The sequence below is a fragment of the Triturus cristatus genome, chromosome 11, assembly GCF_964204655.1.
Source record: "Triturus cristatus chromosome 11, aTriCri1.1, whole genome shotgun sequence".
NCBI lineage: Eukaryota > Metazoa > Chordata > Amphibia > Caudata > Salamandridae > Triturus > Triturus cristatus.
Genome location: NC_140594.1, coordinates 571348621 through 571366535, shown reverse-complemented (window position 1 = coordinate 571366535; position 17915 = coordinate 571348621). Strand labels below are relative to the sequence as shown.

At 40.9% G+C, this 17915-nt stretch overlaps 1 protein-coding gene across 7 annotated transcripts in view; it reads left to right on the top strand.

Moving 5' to 3' along the window:
* Positions 1-17915, top strand: part of ZBTB38 (zinc finger and BTB domain containing 38) — a 308287-nt gene that overhangs the window by 152340 nt on the left and 138032 nt on the right. For 6 of the 7 annotated variants that reach the window (XM_085633677.1, XM_085633670.1, XM_085633676.1 and 3 more), the window contains exon 2: positions 1518-1583. The exons of the other annotated variant lie outside the window; for it this stretch is intronic. The gene's annotated coding sequence lies outside the window, so the exon portion shown is untranslated. The remainder of the gene's footprint in view (positions 1-1517; positions 1584-17915) is intronic. 7 annotated transcript variants of the gene reach the window in all.

Genomic DNA, 17915 nt, shown 5'->3' with positions numbered 1-17915 from the left:
TCCCAAATACCACATACTCTTTCATTACTATATTTGCACATGGTACAATTAAAATCCCCTGTCTGCAATCAGTCTAGACACCAATCCCATATTTTATGTTGTCCAAACGTGCAGATCCTATATAGATTCATAGGAACTACACGACAATTCGATTTGTGGTGAACATGCTCATATCTGTTCGAGGGTCTAGGTTGTTTTTCTATGTTCCATGGTTCAGGTCTGTATTTCCTCCTTTGATGGTGCAGTGACCCGTCTTAGAACATATTTGCTGTTAAATTTTGTTCTAAAATATATCATACTGTTATTTATTGGTGAATGCTCAATGGCCACATATATGATGGACGGAAGTCCATATTTGTATTTGTTTTTGTGTGGATCAATGTAACCAGCTTAATTTCTGTGTGGCATTGTTGTTTGCAGGTGCAAAACAATAGTTGGTGATATTTTGCCTGGGCTAGATCGGACAATATTTGTGGGTATATGGTGAACACATGATCAGATGCAAAATCTTGGATTTTAAATGTAACAAATTCTTACTTTAACTGAGCTACTGATCATTCAAGGTACTTCGAGTTCAGATATGTTTTTGCTTGTGTGGGAGCCAGGGATCAATCATTTTACCTCCACAGTTGAGTCATATTTCACACACAAAGGGCCTCATGTAGGTAGCCGAATACCGGTCGGTAACGGCCGATTTTCGGTAATTATACCGTTACCGACCGGTATTTTGGCTTTTGAGATGTAGGGGGCTCATTTCTGCATTCGGTAATTTACCGAATCGGTAAAATTACCGAATCGGTAATTTTACCGATTCGGTAAATTCCGAATACAGAAATGAGATGTAGGGGGAGTGTGTGTGTGTGTTTTGGAATCGGTATTTACCACCAACTATTAGTTGGTGGTAAATAATGAATGGATGTGTTTAAGCGTTTTAAAGCGCTTAGACGTGTGCAATGTGGCAGACATACATGCCCTTAGGGCATGTATGTGTGCCACATGTGCACACATGGCCGTCTCAGGGGTGCAACAGGGTGTCAATGTGACACCCTGCCACCCTTGCATGTGTTCCCCTAATTACCGAATCGGTATTTACCGATTCGGTAATGAGGCATACCTTCCCATCAATGGGAAGGTATGCCTCATTACCGAATCGGTAAATACCGATTCGGTAATTACCGACTTTTACCGAATCGGTAAATAATACCGACTCATTACCTAAATATCATTTACCACTTCATAAATACCGAATCGGTAAAATTCGGTATTTATGAAGTGGTAAATGGGTCCCTACCTACATATGGCCCATGGTCTCTCTCCTCTTTGTCCCTATAGTTAGCTCTCACCTGGCATATGCACCAGTATTTCTGCCTATTCCTCGCTAAAGCTTTTGGCACCTTTTACTTGCCCTCATTTCTCACCTCTTTCTCTCCTCCTGGCTACCTTTCCCACCCATTTTGTCTTCAGAGAGATACAAACCTGACTGTACTTGCAACTCAACAAGTTATTTTCTATTACAGACTTGCTAACATGTACTGAGATGAACTAAAAGAATGACTATGCTGTGGAATGTGCTTGTGTCATAGGTAAGCAGAAATCTTGCAATTTATTTTCATCCTATATTAACACTTTTTCAAAGGCCAATTTGAGATGGAAAGTGTAGGCAAAGGTTGAAGCATTAGGTTTGACTTGCTGAGTCAGACACAAACGTTATCGAAAACGTTCCTTACAAGCCCCATTATTTATACATGGTAGGGAGGGCCATTGACCCAGGGACCCAGAGAGCACATGGGAACAGTCACACGAAATGTGTGCAGTTCATGGGCGCATTGAAAAATACAAGGAAGCGGGGCAACAGAGGCTCAGTCTGTGAGGCGAGTGTTAGAAGAGACCAGAATGTCAACACAATAGTTTGGTGGAAGATGTGGTATAGTGGTTAAGTTGTTGACATGAGAATCAGATGACTTTGGTTCCAATCTAGCCTTCTCCAAGGATTGTACAGTTCTGATCAAATCACTTTTAGAAGAATTACAGCTATTTGTGTAATTTAAATTTGTGCTGCAAACACATAAAATCACACTTGATGCACACAATCCTAACCTGTTTCACAGCCTCTTTATCTGGTGCACTCCAGCGAAATCAGCCCTATGTAAATACTAATGTACCTGCAACATATATATGGGGCAGTTGAAGAAGGCAAGTGGTTTTCCTTTTACACCAAAGGCAGTTGACTAAATAATGGCCAGTGCCGTGCAAAAAAAGGTGATTCAAAGGGAATGATACTGATGTGCTACATTCAATGTAAATATAAATCTTTGTGTTTGAACTCTACATAATATTTAATGAACCATCTGATTTAATGAACCCTTACAAATAACTAGTACTTTATTATTTGATTAATTAAATCATTACAATCCACGTAAAAGAGACAAAACTTTAAAAAATGTGAAAATATTTTTCACTTGGCTCCTCACATCATTCTCAATAAAAATGAGGCAGTAAAATTATTAATATAAAGGTTTTCTTCTAGGACAGGGTAACCTTCGCTTAAATGCAACCACATGGCGGCATTATATTAATAAATACAGTTAATAAAAATAGAGGTTAGGAACACAAAGAAACAACTCCCCAATATTCGGGAATATGTAACTCCATTTAGAGAAGAATTGCAGAATGTTTTTCAGGTGCACAGACCCAATTGGGCAGATATAACTCAGTAATTATAAATGATTGTGGCTACTGAACCAAGTGAAAGACTGGTGATGAAAGCGCAATGGCCAAGGGCGGCTCCTAGGAATGATTGAGGGTTGAGTCAGTGAAGGATGTGCTGTTGAATGTGATTCCAGAGATATGCTCAGTGAAAACTAACTGGACTAAAGTTTCTAGTTGTAAGCAGAATAATGGTGCGGCACTAGCTGATTATTTAGCAGGCTCAAAGATGTGTTTGAAAGCTATTCAGGTGTAGCCTGTTTGACACAGATGGCTTAATAAGCTGTGGAAGCTGCTTTTGTGCAGAGATTATTGCTGAATGTTAAGACTCAATTGACTACCATTAAAGGAGTAACCAGAAACTCAAAATACCCTTAACTTTGAACCAAAGCTCCTATGGCACCAAGCAAGCCATTGTGACCCTCCTCAGAAGAGCTCTCTTGTCTCTTCCATCCTAGTATCTATCCATTGTTTCTTTCATACTTCCATCCATCCACTGATATCCACCATTTCACCTTTACCTTTTGTCATCCTTTCATACTTTAATCCATCTTTCAGAACCTCACCATTCTGTCCGTCCAACCATCCATCCACCCATCTATATCCAAACCTATACATCCATCTCCAAACCTATCCATCATACATATCCGTCCTTTCTTTCACTCAAGCCATCCATCCATCCATCCATTCTCCCTTTCACTCATCCATCCTTCCACTCATCTATCCTTTTGCTTATCCATCCACCCACCCTTTCACCATCCACCTGTCCTCCCATCAATCCCTCCTTTCTTTCACTCATTCATCCATCCTTTCACTCAGCCATCCTTCCTTTCACTCATTCATCAACTCTTCCACCCATCCATTTCCCCTTTCACTCATTTTCACCTATCTATCCATCCATTCACCGTTTCACACATCAGTCCAGCCATACGTCCTTCTACCATCCCTTTCACTCATCCACCCATTCTTTTACTCATCCATCCTTGCACTCATTCACCTATCCAACTATCAATCATCCACCCTTTCACTCATACCTCCATCTATCAGCAATCCTTCCACTCACTCACCCACCCACCCACCCTCCCTTTCACATTAATTATGAGCCTTTGTCTGCCGAGTTGTTGACAGATGAGGCCAATCAAGAACGCCATCCCCGCTGTAGCTGCAAAAGCGGAGTGTTCACAATGCCCTTTCCAAATCCACCCATCCATCTCCAAACCTATCCATCATACCTATCCATCCATCCACTCATCCTTCCTACCATCTATCCTTTGAACCATCTATCCATCCTTTTGCTCATCCAGCCATCCACCGTTTCCCTCAGTCATCCATTCATCCTCCCCTACACTTATTCATCCTTCCACCCTTTCATTCATTCACCCAGCCCCCCTTTCACTAAACCATCCACCCATCCATTCAACCTTCCACTCATCCATACACCCTTGCACCCATTCATCCAGCCACTGACCCATCCATCCACCAACCCATCCATCCACTCATTCATCCATATACCTTTCACTCAGGCATCCATCCGTTCACTCATCCATCCACCCTTTCACCCATCCATTCATCCATCCACCCTTTCACTTAGACATCCATCAACCCTTTCACTTAGCCATCCACCCTTTTACTCATCCTTTAACCCTATCACCCATCTATCCCGTCATCCTTTTACTCATCCATCCTTACAGCCATCCTTTCACTCATTCATCCAGTCATCTCCCCATCTACTCTTTCACTCACCCATCCATTCACCCTTTCACTCACACATCCGTCCATTCTTCCTTCCACTCTCCCTCCCACCCTTTCACATTAATTATGAGTCTTTGTCGGCAGAGCTGCAGAAAAAACAGAGGCCCAACAAGAACTTCACCCCCTATGTAGTTACTAAAGCCAGGGTGGGGGGATTCACGATGCTTTTGACAGCATTATACATTAGGTGGCAGACTGTAACTGAAATTGCAAAATATGCAGCAAGTGGTTAAAAGGGCGGAGCAAGGAGCTCAACAAAGGGGGGAGGGACAGGGATGTCAGGGAGGAGGTAGAATTGGCAGAGGAAATGGAAAGCACCAAAGAGAGGCCTTACAGTTAGCAGGTTCTTGTTTTGTTTGTGGTCAGCTGGAGTAACAAGAAGTAAAATTGCCTGATACTGCCTCCAATATGGCAGGCCCAACCTGGGTATCATCAAATCACTCCGAATCCTTGCCCCTAATTTTAGGACAGCTTGTGAGGTTCTAAGGGCTAGATGTACGGCCAGTTTTGCGTGCGCAAACGGGTTTGCGACCCGTTTGCGCACGCAAAAACCTACATGGCCATGTACAAATACTATTTTGCGACTCGCAAAAAATTGCGACTCGCAAAATAGTCTTTTGCGACTCGCTATTAGGAAGGGGCGTTCCCTTCCTAATAGCAACTCTCTAGCCATGCATGAATGTTTCGTGACCGCAATTACGGTCGCAAAACACTCGCAATTTACCGCTCTCTTCAAGAGGGTGGTAATGGAGTTGCAAATGGGAAGCGATCCCCAAAGGACCCCTTCCCCTTTGTGACTGTCTCTAAAAATATTTTTTTAGGGCAGGCAGTGGGACCACGACCTGCCCTTAAAATATTAAATGAAAAAGTTTCATTTTTTTTTTTTTTTTTTTTAAATGCATCCGGCTTTCCTTTAAGGAAAACGGGCTGCATTTAAAAAAAACTGCTTTATCGATAAACAGTCCCTGACATGGAGGTCTGCTGAGCCCAGCAGGCTACCATCCCTGGGAGGGCTAGCCATTCCCAATGGGGTCGCAAATTTTGAGTGGCTCATTAATATTCATGTTTTGTAGTCAACAAGGGAACACACAAGGTAATTAAGGACCTTGGGTATCAACTTTATATTATGCACAAAGGTCCTTAAAAAACATTTATAACATAATGATGATTATAGACCAGGGTCAGTACTATATTATAGGATGTCCAGCTGGACAAACAATTTAATAATTCAAAGAATTGTTACGCATATTCAAGAGCACACAAAGAGATACAGTGGACCATAATCCTGCGCCCTACATACAAACCAAGGACAATTACATTTGGTCATTTAGTAGTTCAGGCGAAGAAACAAAGGAAGCTTATGGTCAATTGAAATAGAAGACAAGCTTTCCATGAACAATATTCACACTGGGTTTAACACAATGGTTTAACGTGTAAATATGTTACATACGTCGACGACGATATCGGGATCATCATCAGGACGGTATAATTATTTGCCTGAATATAACATACTGCCTTGAAAAGGCCTTAATCCTCAATAATGGTGGAGTAGAGATAATTAACTTGGCTTTAAGCGGTGCGGTGATCAATTGAGGGCACCTGCGTCTTTACGCAGGGTCGAGAGTGATTGGAGGCGGATGCCACTGGACGATAATACGATCCAGTGCGAGGTGGCAGTGGATTCCGAATGGAAGGAGTCCTTGTGGCGCCCACTGCCATCGCGCCCAAGGACTCCCTCCATTCGGAATCCACTGCCGCCTCGCACTGGATCGTATTATCGTCCAGTGCCATCCGCCTCCAATCACTCAGGCTCACTCTCGAGCCTTCGCGTAAAGACGCAGGTGCCCTCAATTGATCACCGCGCCGCTTAAAGCCAAGTTAATTATCTCTACTCCACCATTATTGAGGATTAAGGCCTTTTCAAGGCAGTATGTTATATTCAGGCAAATAATTATACCGTCCTGATGATGATCCTGATATTGAGTTAAAGGGGATCGAAACGTCATCGACCTATGTAACATATTTACACGTTAAGCCATTGTGTTAAACCCAGCGTAAATATTGTTCATGGAAAGCTTGTCTTCTATTTCCATTGACCATAAGCTTCCTTTGTTTCTTCGCCTGAACTACTAAATGTCCAAATGTAATTGTCCTTTGTTTGTATGTAGGACGCAGGATTGTGGTCCACTTGTGTGAGGCCTACTTGTGATAAACACTCTTTTATTCTTAGTCTCACTTCTCCAACAAGCCTGCTAGGTAGAAACATACTTTGCGAGTTAAATTGTGTTGTGTTTTGTACCCCAGAAAGAGTGTTTTTTAATACTCCTCAAAGACAATAGAGTGGGTACTTGCATCATTATGTGAAAGCTTGAGTTACTCTGAACAAGCAAACCAAGGTGCCATGTCCCTTGATACTCAAATATGGATATTGTTTTATATTAATTCTAGGCTGTCTGTAACACTGAACATGCAAGCTAATTTTCATGACTGAGTAGGCCCAGAAGCACAGTGCTCAGGCTTGAACATTGCACTTTTCCTACGAGTGTAACCTTGCTTTCAAACCTGTAGTGTAAGTGGGATTTTGTGAGAATGATGAGATTATTATTGGACACATGAATAATATCTTCCCCTCAACTTTTCCTCGGGGAGAACACCAATCAATCAATCATTCATTCAATCAATCAATCAATCACAGCACTTGTAGAGTGCTTGGCTACCCAAAAAGAGGTTCCTAGCTCTGCAGCTAGAGGAAGGGTTGCAGAAGTCTCAGAAAAGCCAAGTTTTTAGTAATCTGAAAAACTCCAAAAACGAAGTGCAGGTCCCCTTTTTTGTTAGAGAAGGCCATCCCATATCATAGGGCCAAGTACAGAGAAGGACTTGCCACCTTGCCTTGCATGTTTATAGGGAGGTATGGTAGGAAGGAACTGGTTCCCGGCCTAAAGATTACACTTAGGGCAAACAAGATGCGCCAGTGCCCTGAGCTTGGGATGGTCACACCCATACAGGGCCTTGTGCATAAAGCATAATGATTTAAAAGGAATACTCTTCTCAATGGTCCGCCAGTGAAGACAGCAAAGTTGAGTAGAATCAGAAGAGTGCCTTGGAATATGGCAAAGCAGACGAGCTGCTGCGTTTTGTACATCATGAAGTCACTTCAAAGATTTTTTGGGTGTTCTCAAATATGACATGCATGTGGAAATTAGATACGGTTTCAGTCAGAGCAACATGTAATTAAGCTTCTTTGAAACGTACCAAGAGAAAACATATATATACTGATTTGAGTTTCTATGTTTTTTAGCTCCATGCTTTAAGTGACTTTTTTCTCGTGAGCGGCCTGGTCAATTCCATTGGCAATTGTCTTTGATCTTTTGTTGTGCTGCTTGCTATTTTGCATTAAGACCTAGCTGGATTTTAGGCTTCCCAACGTGTTGTGTTTTATTTTTAAAAGTGCACCTCAAGGATCATCCTGTGCCCCCTTCTTTTTTCTCCCTACACCATTCCCCCTAGTTAAATAATCTTCCTCTTCTACACCTGTGCCCTCACCCATCTAATTCCAGTCCCCTCATGTCTGTCTTTGGCTCCTCTGCCTGGAACCTTGATGGGCAAATAAACCCATCCATCTGGCTGGAATCTTGTATCCTCACCACTGCAGCAAAAACTACCAAATTCTAAGTCAATGAAAGATCCGCCCTTTCATTCCATTCCACACAGCTGAATCATTCATCAGTTCACTGGTACTCAGTAAGCTAAATTACTGTAATGGTTTACTATTGGTCATCACACATATTTCCTCCGACTCTATAAGGTTGTTGACCTCTCTACCAGTACCATATGCAAAGCATACAGCTGTCTATGCTTTTCATCTCTCGAAGATTGCTCACTGATATTCAAATCTATAAATGTATTTAAAGAGTACCTCTACGAGTCCATAACTAACTCAACTCCTACCCACAACCTATGATCCACCAATCAAAGTGTTCAGACAGTACCAAAACCTCCAAGCACTAAATCTGGATTTTACTTCCTCTTCGAGGACCACTTCACTGGAGACCAATTCCACCAGTAAGCCAAGCGTGCACCTCAGTCCAGGATTTGAAACAGTACTGAAGGGTCATCTTCTGATTGTAGGAGGAAAAAGTGATCATCATCGAATATTACTGACTTCATTCGTTGTAAATGTGTATATTCCTGTATGCCCCCTGTCTTTCTTCACAGCCCATGTATAAATAAATCCACTCATGGCCATCAGTTACTACTCATGTTCATTTTTTTTTGTTTGGTCAATCCATTTACATCTGCCCTGTGAACCACAGATACCTACTGTAATGCCTATTGGCCAAGAAATAAATAAACAAACGCAGAAGTAATAAATGAATAAAAACTCTACTACATGCTCCCTTTTAAAAAATCTAATCCCAACCCATGCTTTGGATCATTAGGAAGATCAATACTGACATCCAGCTGTATGGCGAGAACTCCCACTAAGCGGTGCAGTTGGATGAGTTAAAGAGAACTGGTACAGGCCTGCCACTTGTTAAAAGAAACAGAATACTAGCCTAAGTGAGTCCCAATGGAAGCTGCTTCCAGTTGAGTCAGTGCTTCTGTTGCTTAGCTGGACAAAAATATTGGGGCCTGCCCTTTTAATCCCTACTATGGTTAGAAATCGTAGAATGTATTTCAAACAAATCCTTTCAATAAATTGGCAAAGTTCTAAATGTGGTCAAATCATGCAACCACTCTCTGCGGCGGACACACTACATCGCTTATCACAGCAACACACCTTTTTGCATCGTCACTTCGCCAATATCCTTTATGTTGGCTTGCAGAGTATTATTTCTCAAAGCAGCAGCAAAAGCATGCAAGGAATTGCAAATATGATCTGCCCTTTGAAGCCCCGAAAATATGTTTTCCAGCTACTTAGCCAGCTCCATTGCAATCCCACTGGCACCCAGGTTCCCTTACATGTCTTTTCCATAATTTACTAAGCTATTTGGAAAAAGGGCCAAATGTATCTGCAAAAGACCCTTCTGAAATATAAAAAACACACTGCCTGAAGACTCTCTAGTGTCCATGATTAGAACCCCAAAGGTGAATAAAGAGGGGTGACGTCCTTTGATAGACTGTGCATAGGCGTTAAAAACTTCCAAGATCACATTCAAATTACAGAAAATAATTCAATGTTCAGGAAGGTGCTTAAAATGTATAATTTCACTGGTCATTCTAAGTAGGTTTGTCTGAGGCTAACATTTTCCACTGAAATCTATCTTTCGAAACTACCAATTAGATCTACTTGACTAAGCAGGCTTAGTTCAGATTACTTTGAGGCAACACAAAAATATAGTAAAGCATAACAAATCATCTATGCCTTCGATATTTGGAGTAGAAACAGTACATCACATACTTTATTGACATGATATACGTTTAGAAATAACTTATGCCGCACATATGAAAGTTCATATGGTAGAAGTATAAACTAGGTCAGAAGGTTTAAATGTTTTAACTCAATCCCTGTAGTGATCTGCAAAGCTTGCATGATGGGTATAAATGCCTTTTGCTTATTATAACGTGGCCGCTGTCCCTCTCCAGGATGAGCGGCACAGGAAGGTAACATAAAAGAGCCGCGTGTGGACACCACTACACATCTGCAGTGGATAATCTCCCCTGAGAGGGTTGCTGTGTTGTTCGGGGAGAGTAGCTGGAGGGGTTATCATGCGAGCTGCATAACCTGCCCTCTTAAAAAGTTCAGGCCCTTGAAAGAAACAACTTTGGTATAACATGGAAGTTGTTTATATTAGGGAATGTCAACCAGTAAGTACACTGATGATGGTTCAGAGTCTATGGCTAACCGGTGACCCACAAAGTAAAATTCAAAGAATTGTATATTGTGCATAATTGTCCCATTTGGTAGACAAATTTGAGATTTATATTCACAACTAAAGTGTTCACTCCTGTGGTGACTCTCTGCTTACACTGATTAATAGCAGAAAAAAACGAACTGGGGTAAGATTTAGAATTCTGCCTATGAGGCACTTTGCTCAATTCACTTCAATACTTTGAGAACTATCAGGGGCCTGGTTACTCTATGTTGCTGCTTGTGGAATAGGTAATGGAAGACACACTTTGTTTTGGTACATATTACTCAACGATGAATTGTGTAACCATGGGCTTACCTGTGTAGTAGAATGTTTAAGAAATCCTGATCCATGAATAGAAAAGACAACAAACTGATTTTTGACACGTTTTGCTAATTGTGTAACAGGGAAACAGAGCAAACTTTGTCCCTACTATCACTATTGAAAGTAGTGCAATATTTCTTTTGCGGGGGTGTTGAATGCAGCAAAAGAATTGAGAAGTTAGCTTGCGCCTAGTTTTGCCCTGATGTCAAAGTTTGGTTAGGAGCAAATACTTATTGCTGACAATACCATGACAATGTGCCCTTCCCGGTTATCATGCATTGTTTAGTTTACAGAAAAAACATAACAAAATTCGGTGTAAGAGAATTAACAGATTGATGTGCACTCAAACAATCATGCATTTCCTGAGGCGAGACAGTATCTACCATCCTTGCTTGAAATTATATTATGTTGAGAAAAACCTTAAGCAATATTTTTGTGGAATTACTGGACAGAATGGGTTGCTAGGTGAATCGAAAAACTTGCATCTGAGAAAACGCACCTCTTGTCGACTTTACTTTAAAATGAGTACAGGAAGTTGGAGGTAAAGCATTTGGTTTATTCAAGCTTGAACAGATGCACGACCCACAAGGAAAAAGTTATTCAGTATAGGTAATGAATGACCACACAGAATTCTTTTTTCATATTTATACTATACTTAAAACAAGTCTGCCTACACCCCTTTACTTCCCTCCCTCTAATCCATTGGGAAATTCCTTCCAGCTATACATACAAAAAGAATAGCTAACCACACTACATTTTCAAGATAAGGGATCACGATCCATTGCTTAGTTGCAAATTGAATGGAAAAAGCCCAACGTGACTTTCCATCTCAGAGAAACACAAATGATTAACAAAGTGTAATTATTCTAACAGCAACTCTGTACTTTTCCAAGGACACAGAGAGAAAAAAATAAAAGAAAGTACAATGTCAGAAGTGCATGGAAAATTCCTCAAACAATCATTGTACAAAGTCAGGTTGATTTAAAAAAAATGTCTGCACTCATGTTCGTATTATATAAACATTTCTTCAAATGGTCCTAGAACATGAGTTCAACATTTACCAATTGCCTTCTATCAGTAATAGATAATTTGGTTTGGCCTCTCATATTATGACAGTACTACATTTTCAGATATTCACCATTATAGGATTGTTAACAGAGAAAATAAGAAACAAATGGGTTTTTGTAAGAAGGCTAATCTGTGAGGGCACTAACACTAATGTTCATTAAATCCCCTATTTCTTCTTCTTGCATCATAAGCATATTCTGTTGTGAAACAGAAACTGAAGGGGGCTTGCAGGCTGAAAGGAGCATACTGCAACACATGGGAAGACAACTGACACATAGATAGCACCCTAAAATAATCCCTCCTATAACCAAGGCTATCACTAATAGTTTCCAACCCCATGTGAGCAGTACTTCTCTAACCAACCTGACCAAGTCCATTCTCCAGTATCCTGATGTATTTCAGCTGCAATTTTGTGAAGTTTTTGAATGGCCAACTTCACATTTGGAGCATTATCTGGAAAATATACACAGCAGGAACTGCCAATCAATTTGCATACCCCCCCATTCTGTACTAAAACAATGTCTAATACAATCCGGTTTTGAAGGGAAACAAGGCGGGTAGCTTTAATTTCTACAGTAATGTTACTGAGTGCACTAGTAGTCTCATTAATAACAGCTTCCACTACTCTGATCAATTGGCGCACCTGTACACTATTGGCCATAGGACCCCAAAAAGGCACTATACCCTTCATTGCATCAATAAATTGCTGCAGCAAGGTATCTGTCTAGTCAACCTGTACTTCCCGTTTATTAAGTTGATGTGTCCTGTGATAATCAGATGGTGCAAGGTAAGTGGGAGGAAGAATAAATGCAATATAGCATCTGCCTGACCATCCTTTAGGGAGCCAGACATATGCCTGATTACCGCAAACAAAATAGGTGTTTTGTGAAGCTACAAATGATGGAGAACTAGTGCAATTTAATATCACTGTATGGGAGCAAATACTATTCCCAACAGCAAGGGGCCCTTCACCTTGAACACAAAAGGTGTTGTTCTGGGCATGCACAGGTATGGGTATCATAGCCACCTTGGATAGTTTTCTCTCATTAAAGGATAATAACATAGAGGAGTTATCATAGCCTGTAAATTCCTCCTTCTCCTCCATAGTGCCATAGATTCTAACAGCAACTGGCCAGCATAGATAATAAAGGTGATCCCTAAGCTGATTTTGTACTGCTTTATTAGTAATTTTGATATAAGAAGCAAAATTAAATTCCCACCAGGCACTACAAGACCCATTATAGTATAAAGGTAGAGGAATAAGAGGTGCCTTCCTTTTGACTGAAGATGGTAGAAAACCACATATCCAACAATCTGTAGCATTATATCCAAGATGGGCATTATGTAAAACCTGATAAATGTATTATTCACATATTGCAAGCGGTGTGCTTGTTTATGAGGGGCAAGAGTTATGTACTGATGCTCTGGTACTGGTGTGGTGACTTATGTCACTGATTTAGAGACTGGGTGGTTTTCTTCTAACCACCAGAAAAAACCTAGCATTCCTAACATTATTATCAAAAGACACAGAAGCACAATCATTTTCACTTTCGTGGTCAAATTGTTGTATACCAGACACTGGAGTCATTTCCTCCTGCTATAAATCAGAGGGTGATTTCCCAAGCGGTCTCAGTTCATTACTCCTAGTCTTACCCATATTGCATTATTTGTGTGTGATGTACAAATACTTATTCTTGATGAGTATTTCTTCTCCTAATATTTTGTCTTTATGCTCAGACCATTCTCCTTTTCTTTCTCTTCTTTTCCAAAAAGAGAACCAAATCAAAAACACCTAACAGCCAAAAGCAAAGTAACATGCCTAAGACCTCCTAAAAAACAAAATCCTCATCTATTCTACCTAAGAGCATCAAAAGCTCCCAGTATGCTTTACTTCAAAGCCTCACTGGCAAGCTTATGTACAGGTCTAGACGTTGGCGGTATTGACCACCGGCATGGGTTGCTATCTCTCCAGAGATAGTTTTTTCATTCTTAGTCTATAGTTTTTGACAGTCCTAGGTCTCAAATTATACCTAGGTGTATACAATCCGGATGCTCAAATAGAGGTATTGGTATCAATTTGGGCTGAACAGGAGTGAAGTTGACCAGTGGATGTTCTACTGCTCCTTCTTCAATCAGGTCACCATCATTAAAATATACTTGCTGTGGTATTCGTTTATTTTCCAATTTAGAGGTTTCTTGCTTCACACATTGATAATAAAACAAAGATGATGAAGCTTTCTTAACATGGTGGGCATGTAGCCAATGTTTGTGTCCCATGCACTTTACAGCATTCTGAGTGGCAAGGATCCTTGCAGTGGTCCTTTCCAGCGTGGCTCAAGACTGGATTTCCTCTGAAACTGACGGGTGAAGACCCAGGCTCCAGGCTTCAAATTATGACCTGAACCTTCAAGACGAGGAGGGAGACTGGCCTTCACCTGTGAATGAATCAAACACAATTCTTTAGTCAATTGGTCACAATAATCAACAAGCAGAGGATATTCAATTTCACTAAATGTCCTAGGTCTAGGTACACCCCACATATTTGCAGGCCTCCCCATTACTACTTCGAATGGGGATAAACCCATTTTCGAGTGTTCAGTATTGTGCATTGACAACAAAGCTATGGGCAAAGCATCAGGCCATTTTAGTTTTGTTTCAGCACATATCTTTCCCAGTTTTCCTTTCAAGATACTATTGCATCTTTCCATTAGACCTGCACTCTGTGGATGGTGGGCAGCATGAAACTTTTGCCTTATCTGCAAGCCTTTGCAGACTAGATCCATCACTTGGCCAATAAAGTGTAAACCATTGTCGCTCCAGAGCACTCTGGGCACACCAAATCTTGAGAAGTACTCCTTTAGGAGTATTTTTGCAGTACTTGGGGCTGTGTTATCTCATAGAGGGTAAGCCTCCACCCACCTACTAAAGGTGCAAACCACCACTAAGACATACTTAAACTTGCCCACTCGTTCCATTTGTATGAAATCCATTTGCAGGACTTCAAAGGGCAAATCTGGAAGTGCAAAATGGCCTGTTGGGACTGGGGTACCTTTTCCTGGATTATAAATAGTGCATATCATGCATCTTTTGACATGGGACTCTGCCACCCTGGGAATCAGTTTGTTGAACCATACATGGTCTAATATTGCCACAATTCCTTTAGCACCAATGTGAGCTGGGCTATGTGCCATAGTAACAATAGCGTTGACATAACAATTAGGAAGCATCCATCTTTGTCTCTCTGACAGATCTATCCAACATCCGGTATCATCTAATCTACCATACATCTGCCATGCCTCCTTCTTTTCCATGGTAGCTTCCTGATGTATCTTTCTAACACATTCTAAGGTATTGTTTAACATTGGTACTTCAGGGACCCCTCTAGCTGGTCCTGTAACATACATTAAACTATATTCAGATCTGGCTGTTTGCTTGGCTGTTTCATCTGCAAAACAATTTCCCTGAACTACCTCATCAATAACTTTTTATGGGCACTGCATTTAACTATGGCAACTCTGAGTGGGCAGCGCCAAAGGCATACTGACTATCAGTATAAATATTTACAATCAGATCTTTACTCAATTCACATGCCCGCGTAAGGGCAATTACTTCTGATGCTTGTGCTGACATTTGCGGTATTTTACATGACTCTACCACTGTTTTCAAAGTGGTGATGGCATATGCAGCAGTGTTTGTACCATCTGGTAATTTGAAACATGAACCATCCACAAACAACTCTCCCTGTGGGTCAGATATGGGAGTAGCTGTTAGGTCTACCCGTCCCTTGGTCTCTTCTTCAGTGATGAACACACAATAATGGTGTTCTTCCCCTGAATCACTGGGGAGGGGTAGCATTGTGGCTGGGTTCAAAACATTTCAACATTTCAGGATGATATTTGGAGCAAAAAGTGTTAACTCATACCCTGTTATACGTGCACTGGTCAGGTGCTGGATCTGAGTTTTGTTTAGTAGCACATCCACAGCGTGCGGTACCATAACTGTCAAATTGTGACCTAGAACGTATATTTCAGATTGTTTGACTGCAACAGCAGCAGCTGCTACCGAGCGAAAACAATTTGGCAAAGCCTTAGCTACTGGATCCAATGTGGAGGAAAAATAAGCACAAGGTTTATTCCTCCCCCCGTGTGATTGTGTTAAAACCGATAGACCACAGCCATCTTTCTCATGGACAAACAAAAAAAAAATCCTGATAATAATCAGGGTTACCCAAAGCAGGTGCATTGCATTAAGCGTTTTTTAGTTGTAGAAAGGTATGCTCACACTCATCTGTCAAGGGAGTGGGTTACTAATATTCTTAGATGTTAGTGCAATCAAAGGTTTTGCAATTAAAGAGAAATTAGGTATCCACTGCCTGCAAAAGGAAGTCATACCTATAAAGGCACGAACATCAGATTGAATCTGTGGACGTTTAATTTTCTGTACCAAATCAATTCTTTGTGGGTGCAGTCTTCTACCCCCTTTTGACAGGAGGTGACCTAAATAGGCAACCTCCTGTTGACAATATTGTATTTTAGATAAGGACACTTTATGTCCTAGAGTGCTAAATGATGTAACAAATTAACTGTTGTTTCCTTACAACCGTCCTCTGTATCTGAGGCAATTAATTGATCATTAATGTATTGGAGTAATACAGAGCCTTTTGAGGGGGTAAAAAGATCTCATTGTTTTTTTAAAGCTTGACTATATATACTAGGGCTTTATGTATACCCTTGAGGAGCACATGTACATTTTAGTGAACGACCTTGGAATAAGAATGAAAAGAGGCATTGACTTCCTTGAGCAGTGGGCACACTAAAAAATGCATATTGTGGTCATGAGCCACAGAGGTGCGAGTGGCACCCATATCTACAAGGAAGTCGGGTACTTCCACCTCTATATCCATGGTGACATATGGACTTGATTAACTGGAATCATAACCCTATTTCTACTCTTTCCATTGCTGTCCTATTGTGAATACTCAAAGGTATTGTACTCCATGTCAGTAAAATTTTCAGTATAAAAACTTCTGTCAACTTGTTGACTATCAAAATAATTCTGATGTCTGTTGTCATTCTGACGCTGGGTGAAATCGTGCCTATTTGTGCCACCTCTCCCTGTACCCCTTGGCACTGAACTATCTCTTCCTCTGGCCACAGTTGCTTGGCCCTGTAGGCTAGGGCATTCATCCTTCCAATTACCCTCTTGAAAGCAATAGGCACACTGATTTTGGCCTAATCCTGCTCTGTGTTGTTGCGCAAGAGCTGATGAGGCTCTGCCAGCCCCTCTTCCACGTCCACCTCCCCTCACATTTCCCATACCCCTTTGTCTTGCCCTGTCTGGAAATGCTTGCTGTAGCAAACCCTTTGTTTTTAATTCTTTCAGTTTCTTATCAATCTTTTCTTTCTTTATTTTCTGGTAATTCTCATAATTTGTAGCCATTACCAAAAGATCTGCAGGTTCTTTTGTTGGCCAGGTGCTCTCTGATACTTTAATCAACTCTCCTAATTCTTTCATCTAATTATTCACAAATTTGTCAGCAAACATTTTTTTCCCCATCACAGTTGCCAAATCCTGACCACTATGAGCCCTGAATATTTCCTCCATCCTAGTAAAATTGTCTGAGACTTCTTCTGTAGGTTTTTGTTTACAAGCTGCTATTTTATCCCAATTTACATCTTTCCTTGGTATTATTCGTAGCAATTTAGCAATAATAATATCAAGTAAATCAAGTATAAGTTGATCTGCTCTGTCTCCTCGTCTTCTCTGTGTGTCAAGATTTTCAAAATGTAGCCAAGCATGTCCAAAGTGCGCTACATCATCATGTCTACGTATTCCATTCCATATTTCTCTGGGGAGTAAGGCATAAAAAAATAGATCCAAGTCCTTGAATGTCATTACACATAATTTAGTGGCTGAGTTTAAGGCCTCATAAAACCCCTTTGGGATTTTCCTAAAGTCTGGCAAATCTTTCTTTATCGCCATTAATTCATTTCTACTTCACGTAGTATGAACAAATTGAGGAATGGGGTTCTGAACAGGAACACCAACAGCAGCAGGGGGTGCAGGAAAGGGGTGTATTTCCCTCATGGGATATTCCCCATTTATTTTTTGATATTTTCTTCGAACCTTAACACCCCAATGCAAACAATTTTCAACAGCCCGTGGGACACCTGGGGAAGGGATCATGTGACCTTGCGCATCATACCACAATAG